Source organism: Cebus imitator, unplaced genomic scaffold, assembly GCF_001604975.1.
Source record: "Cebus imitator isolate Cc_AM_T3 unplaced genomic scaffold, Cebus_imitator-1.0 Scaffold1, whole genome shotgun sequence".
In the NCBI taxonomy this organism is placed as follows: domain Eukaryota; kingdom Metazoa; phylum Chordata; class Mammalia; order Primates; family Cebidae; genus Cebus; species Cebus imitator.
Window position 1 is genome coordinate 11,885,902 of NW_016107316.1, and position 10,894 is coordinate 11,896,795.

General features: G+C 43.5%; 1 protein-coding gene across 21 annotated transcripts in view; it reads right to left on the minus strand.

Annotated features, from left to right (window-relative positions):
• Positions 1-9,946, minus strand: part of PUM2 (pumilio RNA binding family member 2) — a 110,366-nt gene extending 100,420 nt beyond the window's left edge. For 4 of the 21 annotated variants that reach the window (XM_017526481.2, XM_017526471.2, XM_017526419.2 and 1 more), the window contains exon 1: positions 8,276-8,531. The gene's annotated coding sequence lies outside the window, so the exon portion shown is untranslated. Of the gene's footprint in view, positions 1-7,957; positions 8,016-8,275; positions 8,532-8,584; positions 8,659-9,861 lie in introns of those variants that run through there. The other 17 variants (XM_037737608.1, XM_037737576.1, XM_037737598.1 and 14 more) reach the window with 9 other exon arrangements.
• Positions 9,947-10,894: the final 948 nt, after the last annotated feature.

Consider the following 10,894-nt stretch of genomic DNA (forward strand, 5'->3'; position numbering starts at 1 on the left):
AAAAAAAAAAAAAAAAAGAAAAAGAAAAAGAAATGTCAACTAAATTGTAACAGAGAACTAAAGGAAGAAATCTGAATGCATGGTCTGAGACAACTGGAGAAAAATAACAATTTTAAGAAGCAGTCTTTAATGCAGTTTCTTTAAGTGTGCTCCTTATTCACCAACTCAGTGTTCTCAGAAGTAAATGGTCCCTTGTCCAATATATTTCAGTTATGCTGCTCAGTGGCACCCACTGGCTCTTTTGCAAGCTCTGCGCACATGTTCAATCTTTCCTTCCTTCTGTTATTGGCCACAAGAAATTCTACAATTAAAACTGTTTAACCTTAACCCAGTATTACCTTAACTTTTCTGTATATGTTAACACAAATACATTTTATGTAGTGTTTCTAGTCATTTCCAAGACAACTTAAAGAAAAAGGAATATGGGGTATGAAACATATTCAATTTTCTCATAAGACTGGGTAAAACAAATTTAATTTTTATCTAGGAAAACCCTAATTTATGATGATTAAAAGCTTTAAAACATATTTAGTTTATTATGACTTATGTATAGTCTAAGAAATATATATCAATTGTATACATCTTTGAAGTAAAAGGAATCACTTAGGTGATTAGTCTGAATTACGATTTTTAAAGTTCCTCAATCAACAATGAGTCTTGAATTGGTTAACTTTAAAGTGAGACGAAATAACCAAGCCAATTTCCTAGATACACCACCAAACACCTAGGTAGAAATGCATGAAGAGAAACCAAATCCGTGTTAGTTTCAAGTTTTAATCATATATATATTTACAGACAGGGTCTTACTCTAACACCCAGGGTAGAATGCAGTGGTGCCATCATAGCCTCCAAACCTGGGCTCAAACAATCCTCCTGCTTCAGCCTCTAGGGTCACAGTAGTGCCACACTATGCCCAGCTACATCACATATTTTTGAAGGGGTCTGTGTTCTCAAAAAAAAAAAAAAAAAATTCTTGACTGTAATTTAAATAAAATTTAATCTATCCATTTAAGCAAATTTTTGGAAAATGGTACACTATCTTATAGGAAATACAAAAACAACAACAACAACAAAAATAACTGGGTGTATTGGTACATGACTGTGGTCCCAGCTACTCAAGAGGCTGAGGTGGGAGGATCACTAGAGCCAGAGAGGTCAAGGGTGCAGTGGGCCATGTTTGCACCACTGCACTACAGCCTGGGTGACATACACCCTGCCTCAAAAAAGTTTCTAAATAAAAATAACAAAATAATTAAATAAAATAGCAAATAAACTAGTAAGTTTAATGCTAACTAGTTGTACTAGCAATTGTACAAACAGTGGGTATATACAATTCTCATTATCCACATAAAGAAATCACACCAATTCCTTGGAGGCAAGCTTATTCCTAACACTAAGCTTTAAAAGAAATTTCTGTTGCGCATGGTGGCTCAATCCCAGCACTTTAGGAGGCCAAGACAGGAGGATTGCTCGGATTTAGGAATTTGAGACCACCTGGGGCAACAAATTCGAGACTAGCCAAGGCAACACAGTGAGACCTTGTCTCTACAAATAATAATTAAAAATATCTGGTGAGGCATGATGTTGTGTGCCTGTAGTTCCAGTTCCTCAGGAGGCTGAAGTGAGAGAATTTCTTGAGACTAGGCAGTTGAGGCTGCATTCCAGCCTGGGCAACAGAGCGAGACACCTACCCCCACCTCAGTCTCAAAGAAAAACGAAAGCAATTTCTTAAGTGGAACATTATTGAAGCAACAGAGTTCTAACAGAAAATATCTTCAACATTACTGTAACAGATGCAAGGTTTCATAGTCTTTCTCTTTTTTATTTTTGAGACAGAGCCTCACTCTGTTTGTTGCCCATGCTGGAGTGCACTGGAGCAATCTTGGCTCACTGCAACCTCTGCCTCGGGATCAAGCGATCCTCCCCCCTCAGTCCCTCCAAATAGCTGTGACTACAGAGCCACCATGTCCGGCTAATTTTTGCATTTCTTGTTGAGATGGGGTTTCACCACGTTGCCCAGGCTGGTCTCAAACACCTGAGCTCAAGCAATCCACCTGCCATAGCCTCCTGAAGTGCTAGGGTTACAGGTGTGAGCCACTGTGCCCAGCCTCATAGTCTTTCTTATAGTGAGCTCCTCAAAGAAAAGTCTAAATACTTAACTCCTAATATAATCCATGGAAAGTAACTACATAGTAACTCTCTAAGGTATGATTGTCTAAATCTTCCTAAATTATAATCCTGGATTGTCCACATAAGATAAAGGACTTCAATCTGGTGGGCTTCTACCTACCTCTCCCATCTCTCTTTTGCCATTCTCCTCCCTATAAACTGCACCTTAAGCCCTGCCATTCTCCCCCATCAGGATTACTACAGCTATTAATCCCTCTGGCCAAATGCCACTTCACTCATCTCTGAACTAAATTAACTTCTCTAAATCTTTTAAGATTCTGCTTTACCTCTTGTGGAAATCTTTTCCTGTTCCTACAGTCTCTACCTACATGTGTCCATGGCACTCTTTTTTTTTTTTTTTTGAGACAGGGCCGCCCTCTGTCACCCAGCCTGGAGTGCACTCACATGATCACAACTCACTGACTGCAGCCTCAGTCTCCTGGATTCAAGTGATCCTCCCATCTCAGCCTCCCAAATAGCTTGGACTATAGGTGCACGCCACCATGCCTAACTAATTTTTTAATTTTTTGTAGAGACAAGGTCTCCCTATGCTGGCCAGGCTGGTCTTGAATTCCTAGACTCAAGTGAAGTGATCGTCCTGCCTCAGTCTCCCAGTGTTGAGATTACAGGCATGAGCCACTATGCCCAGACCACAGCACTTTTATAATACCACCTCAGTGGCAGTTAGCGTACATTACTGTAATCACAAGTTAAATCCTCTTTTTCTTCACTTTCTTATAAAGGCCTTAAAAACAAGGACCACATATTACGATACCACCACCATTTAAGGACAGTGTGGCACATGATACATCTGCAACCCTCAAAAAAATGTGTGCAGGTTTCTGGTAGTCTAGCTTGATGAAAAGATACAATTTTAATATTCACACTACAAATGGACTGAATGGCCATACTCCATGAATATTTTCTCAACCACAATTCTGAAAGAACTGACAAACAATTCACCTTTATCAATAGCCTAGAGTATTCCTATTTTTGCTAGTGTAGGGTGCACATAATTTAGAGATTAAAACAAGGGCACCTAAAGCTCTCCTTTGGATAAAAAGTAAAAAATAGTACTTCTATGGAAAGGTAGTCCAAGAAAACACCTATAGGCAAAACCTGGAGCCATTATCCTCTCAACTTCAAAACCTAATTCTGTTCATATTGAATTGGTTTTAAAGATTCTTTGTTTTCACATGTAATCATGCTACAAGTACTGATAAAATACTATGGAGATGTTCTTAATAAACTAACTTAAAAATGACATGGTCATCAAAATGAAGAAAGATGTAAGTAGTTCCCATCTGTATATATTTTTGGTATTTATGAAAACCATACAGTACAATCCACATTTTTTTCTTCCCACAATTTGCTTCATTTGACTGCCTAATAAAGACCTATACTTAGGGGCACTCTGCCTCTAACACTCATTTGCCTTCTTTCATGTGTGAATGAGTAAAACCAATTGCATCTTTATCTCGCTGATCTTAAGCTTTTCAGAAACTGCCTAGAGTCAGGGATCACCACTTCGAGACCCAGAACTTGTTACTATTGTCATAAGATGCCTACTACAATAGACCAAAGAGCTATCCTCAAACCAGGTTCCCTCCATTGGTGTATTTTTCCCCAGAACAAAAAAAATGTAAATAATCTTTCCCTACTGCCCCGCCCCCCCCCACCCCATGGCCACACCTATGTGTGTTGGCAGCCAGCTGCAGGTTCCATTTCCTTGGGCAGTACTGACTAGGTGGTTTTGAGTACAATTTTATAGCCAATTGCATCAAGCCCCTTCCAGGAAACATTTTAGGGGGATACTGTGGTTCGAACATATTTTATTCCAAATAGGTGATGAGTTTATTTTTCCTGTCCCTTTTGCAGTCAATCGAACCATCTAATACTTCAATTACCTCTCTTCTCCTTTTACACTTCATGCTTCCTTTATTTTGTACTTTCCAGCTACAGTGATATGCACATAAGGTGTGTACATTTGGATATTTCCCAGTACTCTAAAATCTTTTATTCCTCCACAAGAGAATAGTGAGTAAGAGACGAAGTGAAAATCAACAAAATGCAACCTGAAAATGGATGAGATTCAGTAGCTAAACTTGCAGAATGGAGCTTATTATTGAAACTATGCTTTTGCCAACATGCTTAAATAAACAATCTTTTAAAAAATTACTTAAAGCACTTAAGAATATAAAAAACAACCAAAGGTCAAACAAAACTTTTAATTAAATACTTATGTTTAATTAGGCATGTCTTGATTTTTCATTTAAAAAGATAAATCTTGAATTACGTGAAGAAAAAGTCACTAAGAAAAAAACACTAACATGTCTCTAAACATACTGCTACATGAAAACACAAAGAAAAAGCATTTATCATGCACCTATCTAATAATTCTATACAGTGTTTCACTCACTGGAAAAGCTTGAAAATAGAAAATTTTCACTTTTTCAACTACAAAAGCAATTAAGTTTTCTTAAAAAACTGTCTCCTGTCTATATTGCCAAATATAAAAATCATTATTAAAATACAGTATTGGCTCCTAAATGATAGGGTTTGAGGAAATCTTTTTCCATGCTAGAATTCAGAACTTACTGAAAGACACAGTAGTTAGACTGGTGCTAATCCAAAGATTTCCTTTACTACTGATAAAGCCACAGTGGTGACATAATTAATACCTAGGCCAAGTGGGCTACTAACAACACACTCCAGAGTTATTCTAACACAGTCACAAGTAGCACTGGACAACTACTGTCCTCTGGAAATGGGGAGTCTAACTTTGGTAGTCTCATGAAAAAGCAGGGCAAATTCAGTGCTTTCTGCAGGAAGAATACTCCCAGAGAGAAAGAGAGGAAGGGGCTCCGCCATATTTCATGAGTGCTCCCTCTTAAAAACTCATCAAAGCGAAGTGAGGAGGTGTGACAACAGGAGCAAGTTAGACTATTGTAATGCATTTCCTAAAAACAGCAAGGGACTGGCACTGTGGCTTATGCTTGTAACGCCAACATTTGGGGAGGCCAAGGTGGGAGAACTGCTTGGGCCCAGGAGTTTGAGACCAGCCTGCACAATATAGCAAGACCACACATACATACATATACATTTTTGAGAGGGAGTCTTGCTCTGTCACCAGTCTGAAGTGCACTGGCATGATCTCAGCTCACTGTAACCTCCGCCTACCAGGTTCAAGAGATACCCCCGCCTCAGCCTCTAAAATAGCTGGGATTACAGTTACGCGACACGTCCAGTTAACTTTTTGTATTTTAGTGCAGACAAGGTTTCACCATGTTAGCCAGGCTGGTCTCGAACTCCTGACCTCGTGATCTGCCCACCTCGGCCTACTAGGGTTACAGGCTTGAGCCACCATGCCCAGCAACCTCACCTATATTTAAAAAAAAAAATTAAGAAAAAAAGCAAGAAGGGCCAGGCATTGTGGCTCATGCCTGTAATGCCATTACTTTGGGAGGCTGAGGTGGGCAGACTGCCTGAGGTCAGGAGTTCAAGATCAGCCTGACCAACATGGTGAAACCCCAACTCCACTAAAAATAAAAATAAAATTAACCGGGTGTGGTGGCACGAGCCTGTAATCGGGGAATTGTTTGAACCAGGGAGGTGGAAGTTGCAGTAAGCCAAGATCTTGCCACTGCACTCCAGCCTGAGTGAGAGAAAGAAAAAGAGAGAGAAAGAGAGAGAGAGAGAGACAGAGAGAGAGAGAGAGAAGGGAGGGAAGGAAGGAAAGAGAAACAAAGCAAGAAATCTACTTAATATGCCACAAACCAATTTACCTGGCTATAAGTGCAATTTTTATCTTAATCACACCTGTTAGTAAAATGGTCTCAAGCTGTGAGTGCAGCCATGTAGAAAAAAACCATATGAAAATCAAATATTCAGATATTTTAAATATCTGTAAATTTTAAGAATATGAACAAATATAGAGCATCTCCATATCTTAGAAACCCAACATGGTATTTAAGTTAGGACGTATGTGGAACTTGAGTTCAGGAGACAGGAACCAACCTCCACTTAAAATTATGGAAATCGTGTTAGGATCTATAAAAAGGAGACAGCTTGGTCACTGAGAAAATTGGCTATGAATTTCACACCTGGCCCAAATCTCTGGTCATAATTACATTTGTTACCTAAGATAAGCAAATTATCTTTCAACACCAGAAATGTTTACAAACAAGCTGGGTTACTGGTTCTGTAATCTGTGCGGGAGGATAGCTGGAGCTCGGGAGTTTGACCTAGGCAACATAAGAGACCAGCCTAGGCAACATAGTGAGGCTCTGTCTCCACAAAAAAACGAAAAAATTAGCTGGGCGTGGTGGCGTACGCCTGTAGTCCCAGCTACAGTTACTCGGGAGGCTTAGATGGAAAAACAGTTGGAGCCCGGGACACAGAGTGTGAGCAGAGATCTCACCAACTGCACTCCAGCCTGGGCATGCCAGACCCTGTCTCAACAAAAAAAATTTATAAACAAGCATGGAATGCTGAAGAGAAACAAAATCCAAGTATTATTTGGTAATTTGTATACAGTATTTGTAACGCCTGAGAATTTAGCCTAAAGTGACAGCTTAATTTAGGTTCTTTTTAGAAGTTGAAATCTTGCTAAATACTGAAACACCTAAGAGAACTCTGGACTCAGACAAATGAAGTTAAGGAAAGCACGTGTTAAACACAGCTTAAACTGTTGGAAGATGCATAAATTTGTTAACGGCAACTGTAACTCATAACAGCTCGACTTGTAAACGAAATAAAAAAGCTGGCGTTAAATCCTCAAGAACCAGGTTCCTGAAATATTATTTTATTTTTCAGATTATCGTAAACCTTTTCTGCATAGAAAAACTGCCCACATGGACACCAAGAAAATTTTACACAATGCAATTTCACCAAAAATCAGAATTTTAAAGAAATTCTTGCAGGACCGAAAATGCCATCATTTATTCATAACTGAGCAAATGGGGTAAATCATTTTTTAAAAGGAGGCTAAGAATAGAAACAAATTGAAAATACTCATTTCTGTATTTTTTTACAGGATTCCTTAAGTCATCTTCCAACACTCCACGTCACATGAAGAGTCACCTACTGAACACGAAACCTAATCATTAAAAAAGCTTTTAAAATCCTTCCATAACTCCCTTTATTAAAATTGTTTTCTTGACATACAGTACCTTTACGGGTATTACATTTCTCCTCAGTGTTTACAAGCATTTTTCTCATGTTTTCCTTCAACAATTTCACCAAACATCTGCCCCCAGTTTTCTCAAGAAAAATCAAATACCAAGTCCTGACATGATGTCTTATTGCACCTAGTATGTTGGCAATACATGCCCCTCTCCAAAAGTTTACATATGTTAGAATGAAAAGCTGAGTAGGTTTTCTTTAGCTGTGTTCTCAGATAATTAACACTAACTTTTACTCGTGTTTCGGCATAAAACTTTAACTGTTTTCCCCAAAAATGTGACCCAATTCAGATACAAAACTACTGCTCAAACAGCAGAAGCCGCTAATCTTGTCTTTGGTTTTAACTTACATATTTTTCTGAGTATCGAAATCTGTTCCTAGAACAAAACATAACCTAAACAAGACGAACCCCAGTCACGGCTTCATACCCACATCTGTCCACGGCAAGCTTTTCCTGCACACACTCGGGCCTTTGAAAATGCCCACACTTGTTTTCATAAACCCACTCCTTCCTCTTCACCCACTTGCAATCCGTACGCTTCTCTGGGGCCACCCGGCCTCTCCCCCACTTTCCGAACCCAAGGGCGACAGCTCGGTCTCTAACCTCCAGCGCGCCGAATCGGAGGGAGACCGGGGTCGGCGCCCCAGGCCCCCGAGGCAGCGGTGGCGGCGCTGGGGAGGGAAGGAAGCGGGAAAGTGGCCGGCGCGGCGCCCCCTCCCCCGCGCGCGCACACCCCCTTCCGGCACCCCTCCCCCTGCATTGTGCGAGCCGGCCCCAGGCCGCACGGGCCGGGGCACCCCGCAGGCCCCGTCCGCCCTCCCACCCGCGATCGGCTACTGCTAAGGCCGCCGCACAAAGCCCACGGAGCCAGCCCCGGCGGCGCCAAAGGACCGGAGAAAGAGCAAGCGCGGAATGACTTACGGGGCTGCTGCGGCCGCGCTGCCTCAGCCGGGGACACCGACCGTTGGGCACACGGCGGCGTCGCTCTTGGCGGTCCTCCCCCTCCTCCGCCTTCGGTGGCGGCAATGTCTTCTTTCTCCACCTACCACCCTCCCCCCCCACCCCACCTCCTCCTTCTCCTCCCCCTCCTCCTCCGAACCACCGAAGTACCGAGGGTGAGACACAGAGACTCACAACAACATGGCTGCCACCGCCGCCTCCCCTCCCCTCCCCCCGCCCACCGGGCGCGCGCAATGCACCCCGGGAGAAAGGGGAGGGGGGAGCGCTCACCAAGGCTCGGCTCCTTTCAATGCCTAGCGTCCCTGCTCCCGCGCTCCCGCCGCTAGGGCCTGGGGCGCTCTGCGCGTGCGCACGCTCCCTGCGCTCTCACGTGTTCGGCCGCCTCTCCGGCGTTCTCTCCCCCCTTGCCCTCAACTTGCGGGCTCGCGCTTCTCTCGCGGGCTCGCGCGTCTGTCCCGGGCTCCGTCGCGCCTGGACTCTGACAGCGCAGGCGTGGTGTTGCCGAACGCTGTGTTGGACTGTCTTCCCGCGTGGGGCCTCGACTTCTGAATCCTCTCACCCTCGGCTTCCTCCCCAGTTGCTCATTGTTTTAGCCCAGCTGCGTGTGCGGGTGTCGGCGTCCGCGCCGCCCACCTTGGGGTACTCCTGGCATTTCGCTTCCGGAGTGCTGGCGCCAACCAGAGCCGGACGTTAATTCAGGTCTTTAGCTTTCATCCTGTACCTCCCCACAACAAGAAGATGGAGATGCATGTGGGGGTGGAAAATTGTACCCCGCAAGAGGGCTGTCACTCTCGTGGTTGCACCCCAGGCAGGTGGAGCCAGCTCTCAGTAAATTGTCGGCTCCCAGTGCTTGGCCCGGGTGCACACAAAGGAAACTCATGTCGGTCTTCAGCTGGGCCAGTGATTCTCACTCGTTGGCTGTTTTTCTTCTCGCGGAAGTAACGCTCTCTCCTCCAGGGTTTACAGGCTAATTGGAAACCAAATCTGCCTTGCTGTCCTGGCCCCCCGTGCAAAGCCGCGGTGATTCCAGGATTGTAACCTAACTTGCTCCGGGTCACACAGCTGTAACAGGCACTGTGTCCGATTTGTTCTTGATGGTTTGCACAGCTCCTGGCTCTCCTGATAACGCTGCATTTCGTAAACATTCAGAGCCTTCTAATTACTTTGCTTAATGTATGTCTTCCCTAGGCGACTGTGAGCTCCGCGAGGGCAGGGACCTTGTGTTTTTTTCCACACTGTGCCCCCAAGTGCCTGTTGAATAAATGGGCTCTTCGGCTTTTAGTTATTACCGAAAACTGTCTGACATTGAAATGCATCCCAAGCTCCTACCTTAGGCTCATATCTCAGGCTTCTAGATATTTTCACTTGAATATTCCTCTTGTCACCAAGCACGTTAAAAAATGAAGTCACACCCATCCCTTTACTCCTGACTCTTGTATTGTCTCTATAGTTAGCAGTGCCACCACCTATTCATTCCCCAAATTACCCTTCTGAGAACCATCCGTGCCTCTTCCTGCTATCCCCCATTCCAAATATAAATAACTTACCAAGCCTCGCAGATTTTTACTTCCCAAGTAATTCTGGAGACAGTCTCTTCCTCTGCCTCCTCACTAATACTAGCCTTGCTTCTCAGGTCTGGATTTCTGTAGCTGGCTCTTAATCAGCTTTCCTGTCTCCAGTCTCACTCCCTCCAATCAGTTCTGCTCGCTGCTATCTAAAATGCAAATCCAATTCCTGGCGCTTAGGCCTCTGCTTCAACCATCTCATTGCTCTGCATCACCCACGGCAGCATTTCCCTAGTGTGCTGTATTCGGTGTTAATAGGTGTTCCTTTAAGAAATGTCTCACGATCAAGTAAGAATGGGAGATATTGGGGTGTACACATTTTGTCTTCCTTCTCCTTACCCCTCCATTGAGCTGACAGTAGCAGAAGGGTCTTTATATCCAGTTGCTTGGTGTGAGCAAAACTAGATAAATCCATTAGAGGCCATCCCTTAGAATATGGAATTGGGACTAATAGACCCCAACCTCCAAGGTCTCTTGGACCTGGGATCCCTTGGGCAGACTTGTTACATCCTGTAAGATGGAGAACCTGTAGAGAGAGTGGAGTTGAGAGAGAAAAGGAGAGTGCTGACAATATCTCTCAAACGTTCCTGTGCCTGGCTGGCTGCCTCTACCCTTGGAGTCTGAGCCTCATTCCTGGATCCTTACAATAAATTCTGCTTCTTTGCTTAAGCTAGGTGAAGTAAGTTTCTGTTACAACCAAGAGTCCTACTGGAAGCTGTGTGTATACTATAGTTACTTGTTTGGTGCTTACAGTGTGCAAGCGCCACAGCACTTTCCATACATTGTCTCATTTAATGTTCCTGATATCCCCATGAGCAAGGTCAGCTTCATGACCTGTGCAGTTGCACAAAGCCTGGTGGGTGCCTAGAAAGGTTCTACAATTGGTTTAATGCTCTGTTGTCACCATCCAGAAAGTCAAATAGAGATAATACCTCATAGGCAATTTAAACTCTATAATTTGTAGAGCTCAGTTCAAAAGGAAAATGAGAGACCCCTTTGTCAAAAACCACTATTT